This window comes from Magallana gigas, chromosome 9 (genome assembly GCF_963853765.1).
Source record: "Magallana gigas chromosome 9, xbMagGiga1.1, whole genome shotgun sequence".
Classification (NCBI taxonomy): Eukaryota; Metazoa; Mollusca; class Bivalvia; order Ostreida; family Ostreidae; genus Magallana; species Magallana gigas.
This window is the reverse complement of record NC_088861.1, coordinates 38,509,757-38,530,881: the sequence shown is the minus strand read 5'-3', so window position 1 is coordinate 38,530,881 and position 21,125 is coordinate 38,509,757.

The window sequence follows — 21,125 nt, the reverse complement described above, 5'->3', positions numbered from 1 at the left end:
CAGGTGAACACGTGGTTACAGTCAGGTACAGGTATATCGGCAACCACCAGATCTAAGTAGAATGTTCACATGCTGCACGGGTCTATCAAGGCTGCATTAGACGAAAGTTCTCTTTGGTAATGTAAATGACCCATGGCCTGGTCCACGCCGATTGGAAGTTTCTTTCAATAAACTCAATATGCAGAATATAAGTTTTTAAATGACAAAAATTATATAAATATCAAACTTTAACAATGTTAAGTTATAGCATATATCTGCATTAACGATACTGCGAGGATCACCCTCAGTTATAAATTCATAAGTAGTTTTAGAGCTAGATGTGTCAAAAGGGCCGCCGTAGTTCACACACTCACTGTAGAACAGCGGTCTCTATAAAATATCCCATGAAAATGGAAACGGCTACTCATAAATGTAGGAACCGGAAATATTTCAGCACCCAAGAACCCTCGTTCCCTGCATAGGCGTTGGAACCGGGGGGGGGGGGGCTAGGGGGGGGCTTAGCCCCCCCCCCCTTCCCCCACTTTTTTTGCAAAGGTATACCTAACCATTAGAAACATAGCATGATAGAGGGTTCAGCCCCCCACTTTTTCTCGCAGGAAAGATTATTGTTCCTAAATTTACCTTGAAAGATTGAGAAGTTGGATACAGAAGCATACAAGCCCCCCCCCCCCCCCCCGGATTAGGATTTCCATGATTTTGGGAATTACTTTTTTCTCAATATGTCTGAGGATTAGTCTAGCCCCCCCCCCCCCCCCCCCCCCCACTTTCAATTTGCTTCCGACGCCAGTGCCTTGACAGGTATTGACGTTCTGTAGGGACGGGAAATTTAATAGCAAAACAAGGCTAAAGAGACCCTGATGTTTTTCTAAAACAGGCCCCTGAACACTAGACGGGATGACGACCACGTCTATCGGCTGACGTTCCCGGGTACAACCCGTGCATACTTAAGGCATCAGTGAGGGGCTCCCCACAGGATTGATATGTTACCACGGTAAACAAGAGTCAAAGTATTAAAACAAGGGGCTTTCCAAAGGATAAACCGGAAGGGTAAACCAAGGGGAATTATAATTATATATACACAAGGAATTTTAGTTTTTTACAATATTATTGTAAAACAAAAGTGAATGAGAAAACATGGTAGCTTTTGTTCATTAGCAATTTTTTTCGGCTCAGGTGACAACAGAAATTGTTTTAAAACTGACTGTACATAGCACATTACTCGTTATTCTTCCTTTTTCAGAATTCTTATCTTGTATTATTTGCGTATATTTACATTATCCAGTGTCTTTGTCTGTGATAACACTACGTATCGATTTTGTACTATATATCCCATAATACAAATGACGCCAAATTGAGGCGCCAGCGGGGTTTGCTTATTTATATTTAAAGATTTAATCGTACGATGGCCTAAAATCATATAAATATAAGTAATAAGGAATCATTCTTTGAATATTATGAGGTGATAATTTCGGTCGGGGCGTGATCAAATCTATCATAAAGCCCTTCGGGCTTTATTGGATTTGATAACGACCCGACCAAAATTATCACCTCATAATTCTCAAAGAATGATTCCTTATTCCTTATGTTATCCAATTCTAAGAAAAATATAGAGGAGTTTTCAAGACAAAACCCTACAAGAGTAAAGTGAAAAATAGATTATTAAAAGTAGTTTTTTAATTGTTTATCCTTTCATCCAAAAAAAAAAAGAATGAAAAAAGTCCTGATATATAAAACCGATTAGTATTTGTAATCAAAATGCTTTTTCCAGAAAATTGAAATAAATCATTTTTATGTGTGGTATAGATTAACAGGTAAATACATTTGGTATAAATAGTCCGTTCCTGCAAGTTTTACAGCTACGTTATCCGACAGGTATTTGCTATAAGGCCATATTTTAAATTGTTATTGACGATATAAATTATTCATTTAAACTTTGACAATCCTAAATACTTTGAAAAAAATTGGAATAAGGCGTTTTGGTGGGTTTTTTTTAAATCATAATCATCGAATTAAATTCATTTCGTACAGAAACCGTACAAACCGTATGGAAAGCTTATATAAAACGCATCGTATCGTACAAGAAGCGTACCGTGCCGTGCGAGAAACGTATCGTATCGTACAAACCGTATAGCGTGTGAGAAACGTACAGCTGGTGTGTAGTGCGTTTCAGGGTCTTTAACACCTCTCAGAGTCTATTATTATAATAATATGATACTATATCATAATTATTATCTAATCTTGGCTGCTAGCATTTCACAGCACATTTTGTCGATAATATAATTATATTCAAATACTTCTTAAATGCATGGTACAAAATATCAAAGCAATTTTGTGAACGATATTGGCTTTTCATGTTTTTTAAATATGGCACATTTATTCTGTGACAAGGGTTAATCTAAAAGCTGTTCTCAGAAAAAGAAATTTTTAGTTAAACTCTTCTTACGTGTAGCTTATGCTTTTTTGGTACAGAGTGATATCCATTTTGGATTTTGTCATAGACAGCATAGTACACAATGTTTGGCTGCCAAGCCTGATATTGAATAAACACTTGGAAGAAAAGAAGACATAAACAATGTCGGTAAACTTGAAATTATCATCTGTAAAACCATCTGTCATCATCTGTCAGATCAAAAGATATAGTTTATGTATATTTATAAGGTATTCACCAACCTATCCTCGTTATAAGCGACAATTAAAATTCGTCACTTTAAACTCTTACCTCACTTTATGTTTATGTAGTATAAAACGTTTTTAAGACGTAATTTCACGAAGTTCATGAATCAAAAATGTCAATTAACATTTACAAACATGCATTTTGATTTACTTTTCAGAACGTTTATTTAAAATTTAACGAGCTTAACCTCAATAAACAATATTTCAAATATCATTTTTTAAGAAGATGGGTGAATAAGGCGTGTAAAATGCCCATATGAGGAAAGATTAGATACTGCTAAATTAAAATATCATTAAATCTGATACTTTTTTTTAAATTATTAAAAACAATGTTTATTTAACGTATTAACATCGGTTTGTAGCCCTTCAATGTTTCAAATACTTGCAATAAGTTGATTCGAACTGGCGTATGCGTGTCAAAACTTCCAAATAGTGTCATTTTTATAACTTCAATGCCTTTTCTTTTAGAGAATGGGTCTGAGCTCCATATTTTTGTCATAGTCTAAATGCGGTTTAATGGGATTTAATCCGATTTTAATCGACAAAAAATGTGGAAAACTAACCCACTATACTTTAAAAATGTCATTTTTTTAGCCCAACAATTGAACGTTTCATAAAAATAATACAAGTCCGTAAATTCGTGGCCAACGTCTCAAATAGAATTTAAACAACGCACTTTGTTGTGAAAGAAATGGCTCAGTGGTTAGAGCACAATGCATTATGCTTAGATGGCTGATTGGTTATAGACGTGGTCGCTCACTGTCAAGATCGTAGATTATTGAGGTCGTGAGTTCAAAGCCCATTCCGGCCAAGATAGAACTCCACTATGGTGTTTTCCTGTGCTGTATATTTATTTACTTTAGGACTTCCGGTTTGCTAATGGCAAGGTAAGCACGTATATTTTGGCTGATCGAATACAACCGAGCGTGTTTACTATTAGAAGTGAACCACCGAACTGTGTCTTCTATAGACAAAGTTTATGTTTATACTTGTATTTATTTTACTGGTACTGTATATATAGTAGTGAATCATTACAAAGTGTAAGTAAGTTTCAAGCGGGGATGGCAGCCACGTCTAGTGGTCGCCATCTTGGCGATTCACAGAATTTGTCTGTGAACAGAAAACATTGTAAAGAAAACGCTTTATTTGTGAATGTGAAAGATAATTCCTCAGTGAAGCCTGAAGAAGTTATCTAATTTGTCCATGATAACTGTGGTGTTGGTAGTTTGCTCGCATGTGTACCGAAATCGGGCAATTTTTGTGATCGGCTTCGGTCGATCACTGTTGTGTCCATATGAGACATCCGGCAAATGCTTCTACCTGCGCACACATTCCGCTTGCATAAGTAGTTCTTATAAAAACTTGAAGTTTAGTTTAGTATTTATATAACATTTTACTCAGTTTTATTTCAATTTATTAACCTTAAGAGATGCAAACATACATAAAATACAGTTCGACCTGTTAATTCAAGAATGCACATTTTGTCTCACGCGTAAGAAATTCGATCGAAAGATTCATTCAGTAATGCAGCTGACCTCGATGAAATGACCTCAATCATAAGAAGATGCTCCATGAACTGACCTCGATCTATTGATGTTGCATAATAGTAGCTAGGAAGACGGCTTGATTTATAAACAAGGTTACGTTATAATGCTACCTCAATAGCAAGTTATGATGGCATTCAATGTTTTTCAGTCGCATTAAATAATTTTAATACAACTCTTTCTTTGTATACGTGTTAATGCTCTTTGAAGAGCCCTACTCAGTATACTGAAGAAGAAGAAGAAGAAGATACATTAACATTTAATAGTTACGTTAAAAATATAAAACTAGACAAGTAGTTTACGAACGGCTTTCCCCAAATTTATTTCAAAATTGAATTTGTTGACGGTTTATAATGATGGAATTATGGTGTGCAGATTCAAAATATTCTATATTTTGTAAAAATACAGTACTTTTTTAATTATTTTACATCAAACTGATCATGTTGATTGCTTCTAGCTATCAATGTATTATTATTGCTGATCATTCCTTTAAAAGGAATACTTGTTATGAAAAAACATTAGAAGGGAGAACCCCCTTACAGTACCTCTTAGAGGGGATAAAAATAGGTCAAGAAACATTCGAATGTCATGAAGTGGTACCTAGTTTGATCGTCGTTAGTTTCATTCACATGCCTGCTTATATCGAAGATGCAGAAATTGAAATGTCTTTAGGATGTATGGGTGTTGAACTTTTGTCCCCAATCAATAGGAATTCTATCCTGGTACAACAATAGCAGACGGTACTCGGTACGCAAAAATCAAACTACCTCAAAATATGACCTCACTGCCCTATACTATGAAATTCCAGAAAGATTATTACAGATGTATTCATAATGGTCAGTTAAAAGTGTGTTCTTTGTGTTACGCAAGTGATCATCTTTTTAGAGCGTGTCCAAAATTCGCCTGTTTTAGATGCAAGGGCCAGGGTCACTAGGCAAGAACATGCAAGTCTGTTAGATGTGATGATTGCGGTGAATGGGAACAAAATTATTCGTGTCGCATGAGTGAACAGGATGGGAACGAATCGGGTGACGATGAAAAAAGTGAATGGGAAGAGCAATCTGAAGAGGTGAATATGGAGAACGATGAAGTACACAAGGACGAATTAAGAGGCAATTGAAGGGGAAACAAAAACAAAAGATGTTCTAGAAACACAGGCCCCAGTTGAATTAAATCAGGAGAAAACGGGAGAAAAAGAAGACCAAACTCAAAATGAAATTCCGACCGAAGAAAAAGTAACGGAAAATAAAAATTCAGAAATCATTGATAGTGAAATGCGTACAAGTGACAGAAATAAAGAAAGTTCGGAATCAGAACCGGTACAGAAGTGATGATAACCGGAAAAAAGAAGAGAAAGGAAACGAAAGATAAAAGCAAAACCAAGTTTAAAAAGAACAAATAAAATGGAGCGAATCATTACATTTTTCATTTAAGCAATGGTCTTCATAACCTCGTGGAACTGTAACGGTTGGTAAACATTGATAAAATGAAAATGGAGTTTAGTTTATTTGACGAAAGAAAATATGATATTGTAGCATTGCAAGAAACTCACCGGAAAGATGATTTTATTGATAATTATAAACATTTGTGGAATGGTGTTATTTATCATATTAGTGTAAATGTTTCATCCAAAGGAATAGCATTTTTATTTAGGAATGATATTAAACAAATATTGAGATAGTAAATGGATTTGATGGTAGATTTTTGCATGACAAATACACGGATGACAACACGTATGATATAATAAAATGTATATGCGCCTAATGATGTTAGAGAAAGGGTAATGTTTTTAAAAAATATTACAAATGTTATGCCACGTTCTACAGAGTTAATTATTATGGGAAACTTTAATAATACTCTTGCTGAGATAGATAGATGTGGTGAAACAGTACATAAGTATGACCAGAGTTACAAAGCATGACAAAGCATGATGACTGAGTATGGTGTGGTTGATGTATGGAGACAAAGAAATGAAAGAAAAAGGTTTTTTCTAGGAATGTTATTAGAGAAGGGTTGCTTGAACAAAGAAGAATTGATTTTATTTTGATTACAAAAATTCTTTGTGTTTATGTGAGAAACATATTTTATGTGGAAACAACAATGAGTGATCACTCTATGATTGTAATGAATTTTAACTCAGAAGTCTATGAAAGAGGTCCAGGTGTTTGGATCCATAACAATTTGTTATTGTATGATGAAATGTATGTTTAACACAGTCCAAGAACTTATTGAAAAAGAAAAGAAATGTATATTATTTGTACAATCAATTTTAGTTTGGTGGGATAATTTGAGCTTATTGAAAAAGAAAAGAAATGTATATTATTTGAACAATCAATTTTAGTTTGGTGAGATAATTTGAAGTATAAAATCAAAAAATTGTCACAAATATATAGTAAAAATAGAGCTAAAGAAAGAAATAAGGAGTATTATAGAATTCAGAACAAATTGCAAAGATTGTCACAAAGTATTGCTGATGGTAATTGTATAGACATTGAAAAATATAAAAAAAAAAACTTAAAACTGATCTCTGTGAATATGAAAATGAAAAATGTTCAGGTGCCATACTAAGGTCTAAGGCCCAGTGGGCGAATGAATCAAATAAGTGTATGAAATATTTTTTGAATTTAGAAAAAAGCAGACAAGTCAAACACAGTAAAAGAATTGTTAGATGAAAACGATGAAGTTAAGAAAAATGCTGACTCTATTTTAGATATGCAATACAATGTTTATTCCAATTTGTATTTATGTGTAACTATAGAATATGAAAGTAAAAATTAGTAGTCATTAGTCGATACAAAACTTGATGAAAGCGATGTTGAACTGTGTGATAAAAATATTGATGTCAAAGAAATAGTACAAGCTTTAAAAGAAATGGCCAGCAATAAGAGTCCTGGTCCTGATGAATTTTATAAAACGTTTTTGACACAGTTGAAAAATGTATTGTACAAACTTTTTTTAGAAATAGAAGAAAAAGAAACATTGTCACATTCTATGAAAATGGGTGTAATTACATGACTATACAAAAAGAAAGGTGATAAAAGATTGTTAAAAACTGGAGACCTATTAGTCTCTTGAATGTTGATTACAAATACATTGCAAGAATTGTGCCAAAACACAAACTCGAACCAACTATCAAAAAAAGCTTTAAGAAAAATAATAATCATTGTTGAAGTTTCATGTCCATATTAAATGTTACTGGTATACCAGAAAGCATAACTAATATTCACAATGTCTCAGTAATACCTGTATAGACGACGAAAGGCATACTATCTCTAAAACAAGTTTTTCACACATATAATTGAAATCTGATGTTGATAGAAAATCAATACCTATCCAAGTATTATTTTAAAAATTCATTGTATACATTGTAAACTTCTTAAATCATAAAGGTGAAGATCAGCTATATGATTCCAAGGTAATTTTTATGCGAAAACTATTACGACACCATTATCGATTTCAATTGATAATTTGTTACCGTATTTTACGGCTTGAAAGGAATTATGTAGAGACTGAAACAAATGTTTCACATTCTTAATCAATTGATAAGAAATCCTGATACCTATATTTAGTTTGACATTATTTTGAAGATGAAGAAAAAGCTAAAAAGGATTTTTTAGCGACTGTAGGCTTTCTAGATACATCTTATTAGTAAAAAAAATTTTTTTTTTACTAATTTCCTTTATATTTCGTAGCAAATCATAGTTTACATTGTGTTTACTGAGAAATTGAGCCCCGATACACCCTATCAAAAACGATTTTGTTATGAAGCATCACTGAATGAATTCCTGTATTGAATTTTATAAAGCTGTAGGCACTTTTCATCCTCTAGATCTTGACTGTAATCGATAATATTATGTTAAAAAACTTCAAACCCTGTAAATCTCAGTATGATAATTGTATTCACATCAAGTGGCCAAAAATCAATTAAAAATTAACATTTTTGTTTAGATCTTTATACGTCTAGATTTAAACCTAACAATCACGTTAAAAAGGATAAATTAAATATAGAGATTATTATAAAAACGTCATATGAATTATATTGTAATCATGTAATTTTCTGCTGAAGTTATAAACTAATTTTTGATTGTAGTGAACCACCTTAAATAAAGACATCAACATTTTGGTTAGATTATTGCAATACTAACCATTGCTAGCTCCAAACCTACAACATGTATATTTACAAGTCAGACACTATGCATATCTTTGATCGACCCTGGTCTCAAACATGTAATAGATACAATACAAAGGCTCTTTACGCTTTAAGTTTGAGCTTAAATACACAGAAAATCAATTGGTATGAGATTGGGCCAACTTATAAATATAACCCAACTATTTACATTCAATACTCCTCTAGCTGACTGTAAGTTATGCAATGTCTGGTCAATATAACGTACATTTAACCTTTATGGCTTCAACGACTTACAAGTTTGACACACTTCTTTAATTATCTACATTATCCAATTAAAGAAATCAAAGGTAAAGTGTATTTCTTAAAATAATCTCAAGAATTACAATGCTTGTTATTTATTTCTAAATAGTTAATAACATGCCTCCGGACCAATACTGGGGCCCATGTACAGCATACTATTAGACCAAAGAAGAGAAATATGTTCATCGATATCAAAATGGAGAGAAAATGGTTACAACTATTCACAAACTTCTTGGAATAGAATTTTTGAACTCCCTTTTAAGTGTACACAGGAATCTAAACTACATTGGCTGCAATATCAAATACTTCATAGGACTGTCCCTACAAATAAATATCTTTTTAATAAAAAAAAAAAGCAGAATCTGCTGTTTGCACCTCTTGTATAAAAGATGAAGAAAGTATTAGTCATTTATTTTACGAATGTAATATAGTAAAGGAATTGTGGTGTGATGTTGAAGAGTGGATTTTTACACAGTTTGAAATTTCGATTACATCTGATATTCAATCAGTTCTTTTTGGAAAATATAAAAATAAAGAAAATTATAAAAATTTTAACCTGATAGCTCTTATTGTGAAGCAATATATTTTTTCATGTAAATATGAAAGTAATCCGATACCAAATATACATGCTTTGAAAAAGGTCATAACAGAAAGAATCTTAACTGAAAAATATTTTCTGTTGAAAAGATATAAATATAAGGAATACGAAAGCCATTGGCAGAATATCTGTGAAAAATTGTAGTTATATCAATAAGTTTAATTTTTCTGTTTTTTGTTTTTTGATCTCTGTGAACCCTCATATCATTTCAATTGTTTTCAGTATACTTGTATTGTAATCCACCTGCATAATCTCTCTCTCTCTCTCTCTCTCTCTCTTTCACTCAAAATTAGCTTCACTTCATATGAAATATACAAAATTGTATTAATAAGTAGAATAAGTATAAAGACTACGTAATATGTTTATATAAATGTTCCAATCACCTATTATGTCATATATGTACATATTTTGTGAAATGAAAAACCCAATTAAAAAAAGGAAAAAAAATACTGGGACCCCTTAAGGGTTCAAAGTTTAACACAGAAATGCATGGGAAAAGTGTTTAAAATTATTGTTCTCAAGAACTACAATACTATAATTTGTTATATATGCAAGCTCCATCATATCTTTGATATTAATAGCTATTGAAATTGTGACCTCCGGGCAATACTGGGACCCCAGGACAGGTTCAAAGTTTAACATAGAAATATATTTAAATAATGTTTTGCAATATTTTTACTCAAGGATTATAATGTTAGAATTTGTGAGATTACTGTGCATTGCCAAGCATCCTAAGTTAGTGTAGATTCTCAGTTGTTTAAACCGTGATCCCTGGATCAATACTGGAGCCCAAGGAGGAAAAATATGAAAATGCTTATAAATCTTGTTCACAAGAAATGTGGTGACAACGATAACTGTTCCAAAATCCAAAATCTAAAAGAAAAATGCAAAACAGAAGCAGAGCAAATACGGACATCTACAAAAAATAGAGTAAGGATAATGGAGGAGTGAGCATCCTCTGTTAACCGGTCACACCCGCCGTGTGCTCTTTGTCGTAGTAGGGAAAACAAAAAATATGTAGACGTTTCAATGAATATTATTAACATCCGACCTAACGAATGACGGTTTTTACTGACAAGATCGTTGGATCGACCGTACAACTTACGAAATGATGACTTCAATCAGACTGTTGATAATCTTGTTTTATCAACCTGTTTGTCAGTAGCTTGCGTTTTAGAAATTGTTCATACGTACAGCATGCTCTTGCGTACCGAATCAACTGAGAGATAAAATCCCATATGCATGTAATGAAGGTATTATTTGTGAGATTACTATGCATTCTTAAGTTGTGTGGATTTTTAATTGTTAAATCGTGCTCTCCGGGCAAAACTGGGACCCAAGGATGCATGGGTTCAAAGTTTAATGTAGAAATATATTAGAAAAACGTTTTAAAATCTTCTAAGCAAAAACTGCCTAAAATAGTTCTGAAAGAATATTTGATAAAGCATCACCATTTGATAAAGATAACGTTTATTACACGGGTAATACATGTACACACCACACGTAAGAGATAAAAACATATCACAAGGTTTTATGTGACTTTGATACTTGTATTTTAGGACGCTCTGAAAAAAAATATTCATTCATTAATTGCAAAGTACATGTAGTTTTGAGTCCATTTATAATCACATTGGTCGCTTCCCCACTTTTAATTGCAAGATACCTTCAACATGTGCTTACAAAATGTCCTGTAGTTTTAAATTCGTTAAAAGTAGTCGGTTGCAATTATTCTGTGTAATATTTGAAACTCTAACCAGTGATTTTTAGATTCTTTTGAAGTTTTAAATGGGAGCTCAAAAATTTTACCTCAGTCCGAGTTCTAAATCTATAACCCTCTTCATGCAATTTATAAATACGCGGGTATGATAAGGCAACTTTCGGCGATCGATTAAATAAAAATTCCTCTGATCGATATGACGTCACAATAAGCACCATGATGTCATATTTAATCAGAAACATGTCAATTTCTACTTTTTTCTGGTTTAAATTATAAAAACTACAGGCGTGAAATGTCACTAAAAACTTTTCTAACTGAATATATCATCGATTTCTCTGTATTACGTATAATTGTCAATGATGACGCACATGCATGATTAGTAGAGAAAATCAATGTCGGGAGACAAATCCTCGGAATGCAGTGTAAACAATGCCGAAATATGACTTATTTAATACTGATACACAAGATATAGTCAGTTTAGCCATAATCAGGACAATACGGGCATGGATATTTTGTTTTATTAGCGAGTGTTCTAAGGTAAGCAGATAGACATGTATGTGCCTTGACCGGCCTTTCCTCTGTCAGTTTGTACAAAAAAGGCAAAAGTGTATCCCTATCTCGAATATTATGAAAGTTGGATTCGGCAAATATCAAAAGCATATGACCTAAACTACTAGTACTTGAAAAGTAATGCTCGAATCCTGTGCTTTGTTGTTGTAAATAAAAAAAAAATACATAGTATTTTCAATGAAATTGAAAATGTCGAGGGAGAAGGTCTATACGAAAAATAATTACAACATTAATTTTATGCGATTAACAATTGGATTCTAGCGGTAATACTAATAAACATGAACTAATTGCCGATCGAATAATTGTATCATATATTCAAATGAGCTTCGGGGTAGTGTTACACTTTTTAATTTTTGTTAGGTAAAAATCTATCTATTTTTAACTGTCACGTGATACCATGTCACGACAGCTTTAAAGATCTACTCGATTCCGAAGTAGAAAACGAATACATTCACTTGATAATAACTTTCAGCACTGTTTTCATAAAAATTAGCAATTTTTAAATTGATTTAAATATCAACGGTCGTTTAACTCGGAGTTGCCTTAACCTACCCGCGTACTACAATATTTTCTGTTGAGGTGAGGAGAGGGGTTGAGGGGGTTTTATAATTTTTTAAGTTTTATAACAGGTGATGAATTTGATACACATATGAATACACATATGTACATGATAAATAGCGTTTAATCTAAATCTTTAGTTTAACATAAAGTTATAAAAGGCATGTGCATATTTCGTTATTTTAAAAATGTATACTTTCAAAGCTAACTGCAATTTAGATTACTTAGTTATTTAATGGACTTTCATGGTATGGCAAACAGTATATATATTAACCTCTGATCATTTAATTTTAACTTAACATAAATGTATGAAAATACGTATATTAGACTAGTTTCGTATTTGTCGACTTGGCTTTACCTTTTCAGAGCCTGGAGCACATATACCTCTTGGGTACATGTATGAGTTATACAGGTTCTAAAATAGCACAAAAACCCGATGCCATAATTTGACCTTGCTTTTTGTATTTTCGTATGAATGCAAGATTTTGACCTCCTTTTAGCCGGGCTGATTGCGTAAGCAACGGACAGGCATTAGCTACGGTGCACGTTTTACCGTATGTTGACTGAACAGCAATTGAAATCTTTTCCGCACAAAATTGCAGTTTAAAATTTAAAGAGAACGTAGAATGCACCCGGGTTTTATAATAAACCATATCTAAACATCACATAAGGATCTTCTTCTCTAAGACATTCTGAATACTTTGAATTACGATGTAAAGTTGTTTTTGCAGCGACATACATTGTATACACCAATAACCAAGGTGATCAATTGGTTTGATATAATAATACCGTTATCAAGATGAAGTGATATACTAATTATATGTCGCGGGAAATCTTATTAAGAGCGTGTGCAAAAGTTTATCTTAGTAAAGTGTATCTGACCCTCCAACGGATTGTTATATTCACAATGATATACATGTAAATATTGTAAAGGCGAGGTTTGCTGTAACAGGAAGATAACTCAAGATTTCCACTGTGGCGTAACACCAGCTACCATTTATTACAGATATAATGTCAAAATTTATGTGATTCACCTCGGTTTATTTATTTTGCGGGGTTTTGTAATTTACCATGAAACAGTTACATAATACAAGCATTGTATCAATTTCCACAAAAAATAAGTCCACAACACATTTTTTAGATTGTGTTTTAGAAACACCATATACACTTTGCCATATATAATGATATATATGATATGAAGTTTTTCATGATATCGATGGACTTGTAAAGGTTTCAAGTAAGATGTTTTCGTTTACATGGAAAAAGTTCTATTTTTTTTTACTTTTGTTGCATTTTATTCCATTTTTAGAAGTTTATAAAAACAAATCATGATAAATAAAGTGACATTATTTTTGGATTCAAACATAAAAAACCCTCATACTTGTCACAATAAAGTTGTTTACATTTTATCATATAAGTTTGAAGTTATGAACTTGACCTTTTTTAGTTTTAAAACGGTCTCAGCGAAAGCATTTGAATTAAGTAAAAAGACTTTGCTATATATAGTTTATAAAAATGGTGTGTAGTTTTGATACGATTCCTCAAGATTAAATAGCAATGCAAAAGTGTAACACTACCCCGGATATTTTGAAAGATGACTTTGGTAAATATCAACGGCGTATGACCTAAACTACTTGAAAAGTGCTGCTAGAATCCTGCGCTTCGTTGTTTTAAATGAAAAATACGTAAAATTTCAATAAAATTATAGAAGTTTGAGGGTTTTCGATAAATATTTACAATATCTTTTTTATGCGATTAACAATAGGATTCTAGCAGTAATACCAATAAACATGAACTATTTGCCGATCGAATTATAGAAGCAAACATACAAATAAACTTCGGGGTAGTGTTACACTTTTTCATTTTTTGTTAAGGTGAAAAAATGATCTATTTTTAACTGTCACGTGATACCACGGCTCGGCAGCCTCAAAGATCGAGTCGATTCCGAAGTAGAAAAATGATATCTTTGGGAACACATTCACTTGGTTTTCATATTCAGCACTGTTTTTATGAAAATGAACAGTTTTTAAATTGATCATAATTTTGACGGTCATTAAACTCTGAGTTGCCTTAACCTACCCGCGTATAGTTTATAAAAATGGTGTATAGTTTTGATACGATTCTTCAAGATTAAATAGCAATGCAAGCTGCAAACTTTTATTTTTAACCGCATCATTTTTCCCCTTATTAAGATTCGTCCCCACCGTCAAGGCAGGTTGATAATTTTATTTTGACCTTTGCTAAAAGTAAGGAAATAAAAATTTGAAAAAAGTTACGGCAAATCATAAATTAAACTATAAACATTTTTTCAACTAATCACTCTATTAAAAGTTTACAATCGATGCAATCAAATGGAGGCTAAATCAAACGGCTCCCTTTTCCAAATACAACCGTGAGACATTTGTAATGTTCCTATACGGAGAGTATTTTTATCAACTTTGAAGTCTTCTATATTTAAATGGAGACAGATTATGATGGTGTAAATATGTGAAAGTCTTTTTATACCTTTCTAAGATAATTGATTTGAATGGAAATGGTGTATGGTTGCATACCTGTTTTAAAAGGGATTGTGTTTAGTTTGAATATATTTTATTGCATAAACATATACAAATGATTCGAACACAAGTTCTTACAACTTACGAGGTTCTTATCAAGGCTTGTGTTTATACACTAATTAAGTGCCTCATTATGTTTGATGTGTTTATTCAACATGACACTCTAGAAAAGATCTAATTTGTTTTGGCTTGAAGCCCTCTCATACCCAAGAACAAATGTAGTATTGACTAAAAGTTTAGTATGAAAAATCTTGTTCAGAACCAAACATGAACCCAATGACAAACTGAATACATGTATAGTACCCATTATAATGTTTATATATTGTTTTAAAGCAAAATCTATAAATAAAGATAAAAATGAAAGCAAACCATTAAAGACATTACCAAAAAACAGTTTTGTGTGTCCCAGTGCTGTTTCTACATGTATATATTCTTAAGATATCAAAAGTAATTGAAATGTATTTAATTACATTTGTCAAAGTAATTGAAAGTAATTAATTACATTTGAAAAAATCAATGTAATTGTAATTGCAAGTAATTGACAAAATTGATGATGTAGTTGAAAGTAATTACATTTCGAAGTTAGTGACCCCAACCCTGTCAGCAATGGTCAAAGTTCAAGATACTGAAATGGACAGGACGCGTTATCGGCGTCGCTGGTATATTTGTCAAGTGGTTCATTGCCTTAGGAATGTATAAACGATAGAGCTGACTTACAAAATGCTTTTTAACATTACCTCTACATACTTTTAACGTGGAAAACATTAACCGTTTTTAATTTCACTACGTTGGCGATCAGACAGTTTTCCGTGAACATTAAGCCACCGTGAATATACAAATGTGTCCTCGTATGTCGCCATTACAGATGCTATTAATAAATATATCATGAATGGGTCCTAAGTTTCCACTTGCTTATCGTAATCATGGTATCTTTAAAATCAATTGAAAATAAAAAAGCATGAATTTCGTATATGATTAAAGACAATTTATGTTTATTCAACAATTAATTATAACCAAAGGTTCGTTTCACATTTATCTTTTACCAACCCTCTGGCCCGTTCGAAGCCATTGGTGTGAACAAGTGCGCTAATTGTCAATTATTATCTCGTTAGTAAAATTTCTTGTACACCCATGTTGTCTGGGATCGATATTTTAATAAAACAGTTCATTCTTAGGATTAATTAATTATAAAGTCGCACAGATTACGTTTTTCTCTCGGATTCTCAGGCCCAAAAATGTAAGATGCGCATAATACACCAGTGCATATTATTTTCGACAAAATACTTTAAATATATTTCTCATAGAGCATTCAACAGGACTAAGACACTAACAACATGGTTTCAAAAAGACTTATTGTTAATGTATAATTACATTTTCATTACTTATTTTTTTTTTGGAATTCTATTACCCGTGAAAATAAAAATACTGTGAAAGGTACTAGCACAAGAAATCATGTCAGAGTAACCTCATGGCAATTTTTGTTTTGTTTAAATCTGTAATAAACCAAAATGTAAAATAGTTTTGGAGAGTTCTAGGCCATTTGACATCTGTAAAAGAGAAATAAGGAAAGGAAGGCTGTCAAGTCTGATACTGGATAAAGATTGATTTCAAAGGACAGAAAACATCAACAAATAAAATTGAAATGACCATACATGTATTTAAAACATTTAGATTAAATGTTATAAATTTATTTCAAACTGTCGTCCTCATTTTTTTTTGTGCATTTAGTATCAAATTTTTTAAGACATAAATTCACAAACTTTATGAATCAAAAATGGCAATAAAAACATCTACAAACAATCAAATAGATATACTTTACATAACGTTTATTAAAAATTCAACAAGAAAAGCCCCAGTAAACATACATGTACTTCAAATATCTTTTCATTACAAGAAACTGAAAATTCACCTGTTTTTCTAAATGTCGCAGAAAAGTAGCAAAATAATTAAGAATTTTTAACTTTTTAATATACAACCTTATCGGATCATGATAAAACGCTAAACTTTGCAAAGAGGTAGGATGTCACTGGGTTATGTTGAAATGCAAAGGTAGAAGATCACATTTTACTACATGTACGAAACTACATTGTACTAGACGAGTATATTGACAAGAAAAGTGAATATCAGAATTTGATTTCTAAAGTTGTATGCATTTGACTCCTTCATATGGATTTTTTGAGAAAATAGAAAGAAAGAAACAACGAGTTTACCTTTAATAATCTTCAAACAATCATTATTAAGGTATATTACCAATAATAAAAAAAATCATTCGATTTGTCATCTTTATTGAAAAACAACGACGAAGTCACTTTTATTGGTAGGCAATATTTTTTCTGATGTATGCAAAATTCGTCTATAATGTGACATTTTATAATAATACGATAATTAAGGTCTTCCGTTTCCAACGGAAGACCTTGTACTGTTTCTGTTGGAAATTCTTCATTATTATTTTTAGGGTCTTCCGTTTTCAACGGAAGACCCTTTTGTTATTCTATTGTTTCTTTTTCATTATTATTATTTTTCTTTTTCTTTATTTTTCTGACTTTTTCAAAGCTTAATATCTCGAAAAGTTTTCAACAGATTTACATGAAACTTTCAGGGATTATGAAGCATTATTGTGCCTCAAAGTTTTAAAATTTTCAACTACAACGTCACTTCTGTTTTTACGTTACGTCAATTTTTAAATTTTAAAAAAGTAATTTTGTCCAGGGCGTTTTTCAAAAACGGTTCAAGATAAAGACTTGGAATTTTCTGTGTTGAAGCAATGATCGTTTTTATTTGGACATAAGACTGGAAATTAGTTTCCGTCACTTCCGGTCTAAACCGGAAGTGTTTTAAAATTTTCGAATTTTCGAATTTTTCGTTTTAGTTTAAAATGTTTACGAGGTTTGTAGAGTTAGTTATGCTGAACACGAATCTGAAATCCGTTTGAAAATCGGACGATGCATTACAGAGATATCGGGAGTTAAAAATTGATTTTTCCGGAAATTTTGATTCCGCGTCCTTGGTTTAAAAAATAGCGTAATGTTCAAAGTAAAATTAACTCGTACCAAAAATAATCGCTAAGTCGTACTTGAACACATTCGGATTTTTTTGTTAAGTCGTTCTTGAAATCAAAAAGGTTTTTGTTAAGTCGTACGTAAAATCATTCGTATTTTGTTAAGTCGTACAAGGAATTATTCGATTTTTTTCATCTTTTTATTGTAGTTACTCTTGTTATTGGTTTAAGGACTCTGCTTCATACAGGAACTTCCAGCTTTACTTCCGATATTAACGGAAGACCAACTTGTTGCTTTGCAACGAGCTTTGCTCTAGTTCTTATTATTATTATTCTTTTTATTTTTTTTCCAACTCAAATATTTCAAAAACGCTTGCATCGATTGTTTTGAAATTTACAGGTTTAATGTATGAATTTTCGAATTTTTCGTTTTAGTTTAAAATGTTTACGAGGTTTGTAGAGTTAGTTATGCTGAACACGAATCTGAAATCCGTTTGAAAATCGGACGATGCATTACAGAGATATCGGGAGTTAAAAATTGATTTTTCCGGAAATTTTGATTCCGCGTCCTTGGTTTAAAAAATAGCGTAATGTTCAAAGTAAAATTAACTCGTACCAAAAATAATCGCTAAGTCGTACTTGAACACATTCGGATTTTTTTGTTAAGTCGTTCTTGAAATCAAAAAGGTTTTTGTTAAGTCGTACGTAAAATCATTCGTATTTTGTTAAGTCGTACAAGGAATTATTCGATTTTTTTCATCTTTTTATTGTAGTTACTCTTGTTATTGGTTTAAGGACTCTGCTTCATACAGGAACTTCCAGCTTTACTTCCGATATTAACGGAAGACCAACTTGTTGCTTTGCAACGAGCTTTGCTCTAGTTCTTATTATTATTATTCTTTTTATTTTTTTTCCAACTCAAATATTTCAAAAACGCTTGCATCGATTGTTTTGAAATTTACAGGTTTAATGTATATCTAAAAGATCTCTATGATATGAAAAAAGTATTTGATGACGTCATCAAATTCGTCAGATATTGACGTTTTTCACGTTTTAAAAAGTGATTTTGTCCGGAGCTTTTCTCATTTTCGATTTAAGATAAAGCTTTGAGATTTACAGAGTAGGTAGAACTACCGTTTTACTTATGACATAAGGCTGGAAACTCAATTCGGACACTTCCGGTCGAAACCGGAAGCAAAACCAATTTTTTTGAATTTTCATGTTTCTCAATTTTAAAATTTTTACGTACGCATCTTACAGTAATTTCCATGCTGAGTTCAAAACTGAAATCTGTTTGAAAATCGGACGATGCATTACAAAGTTATTGGGGTTTAAATATTGATTTTTCCGGAAATTTTCATTCCGCGTCCTTGGTTTAAAAAATAGCGTAATGTTCAAAGTAAAATTAACTCGTACCAAAAATAATTGTTAAGTCGTACTTGAACACATTCGGATTTTTTTTGGTTAAGTCGTTCTTGAAATCGGAAAGGTTTTTGTTAAGTCGTACTTAAAATCATTCGGATTTTGTTAAGTCGTACCAGGAATACTTCGATTATTTTTATCTTTTTTTTTAGTTACTCTTGTTATTGGTTTGAGAGCTCTGCTTCTTACAGGAACTTCCAACTTTACTTTCGACATTAACGGAAGACCCACTCGTTGCTTTGCAACGAGCTTTGCTCTAGTTCTTCTTCTTTTTCTTCTAGACGTTTCTTTAAACTGTAATATCTCGCTTGTTTGTCGTTAGATTTTATTCAAATTTTCAGGGTTTATTGGAAATGACAATAGCTTACTATAGCACAAAAGATTGTGAAATCGCTACTTCCGGTTTGAGTTATTCCCCTTTGAATATTTTTTTAGTGGGTCTCGTGTACCTGCAAAGGCTCCGAGTTGATCCGTAGCAAGTAGTTTTAATTTACAAATCTTTAATGTAGACATCTTGAACGTTGTCCTCCTAGTTTTACATGTTTGATTAACCCACGTTTACTTCTTAAAAAATTAGATCGAAATTTAGGTTTCAAAAAATGTTAAATTTTGCTTATATCTTTGCTCAATAACTTTTTAGTTGTAATTTTTTTCTTGTCACATATAGAATAAAAGTGGTGCAGAATATTAAGAGCTTTCATTTGATACCATAAAAAGGGGGCTAGCTCCTAAAATGAGGGGTCTAGATCCCTTAAAAGTATTTGCCTCATAACTCTAAAACGGTAAATTTTTCGATATGGGCGTCGCTGCAAAAAATGTTGTTTGTGACTTTATTGATCTCATAAAACTGTTTTTGTGTTCGGATATTGCATAATATGAGGGTAAAAAGTAATACGTGTTGACCAGTACCCGCGGCAATTTTGCCAAGTTAACGAAACTCTCCCTCGCCCGCGGCCGAGAAAATCGGTAACCACGGTCGCGGCTGGGCTACCTAGCTAGCGGTCAGCGGTTATTTAATACACGAGAGTTGCGTCTCTCAAATATGAGTTTATTTAGCCGCAAACTCAAGAATTGTTTTAGTTTTGATTACACATAAAAGCTTATGGACTAAACGATTAGGTGTCATTTCAGAAATCGTTCAGTTAATTAATAAAAGCTATGTCATTTTCAATCTAAAGCAATATCAGACATAGATCAATTGTGGGTTTCAAGTTTAAAATAAAGAACTTCTATTTGATAGAATATGGTCATTATACTGCAAATTTTCAAATCTTCCTGGGTTCTGAGCTGTGCGTGTCTGTGCGTTGTAACTTTACGTAAACTATCCTTCATCCACGGTCGAGGAGATCAGCCACGGCTGCACTATCTAGCGGTTAGCGGTTATCTAATACACAAGTTTCGCACACCGCGACGCACACTTAGATGAATATGAACGTGTTTGAGTTTATATAGCCGTAAATACAAGAACTGTTTTAAATTTATGTTATAAAAGTTTGTTCATCCAGTATTTATTTTTTTTAAAATTTGAGTGTAAGTGAATATTAATGAACGATATTACTCCAAATCGGAAACATCGTCAGACATAAATTAATGGTTGGTTTGTATATCTAAAAAAATTTAACCCCCCCCCCCCCCCCCCCACAAATATTAAATGATGATCATCCCTCGCACATGGCCGAGGAGATCCAGCGCGAGTGCACAAGTGATCCGCGGTCGGCTCGTGTTCTTCTATACGTACCTTATCACGCGTTCATGTTTCATATTTTGCACGGACAGAACTATATTTTATTGTGTTTTCAACTATTATATAGGTTTAAGATAAAAAGATAAATTTATTTTACTTGTACAGTTGATTAAGCATTGATTTAATTATACGATAGCGTACAAGGTAGTTTAAAAATCAAATCAAATTATAATCAAAGTTCCATGTTACATGTTTTCGGTAGGTGCTAGCACGATAAAATAATGTCCTGAATTGTCCAGAATTGAGGCATTTGATGATTATTTTAAAGAATATTCACATGAGTTTTAAACAACTTAAGATTAGGTTCTATCGGTCAC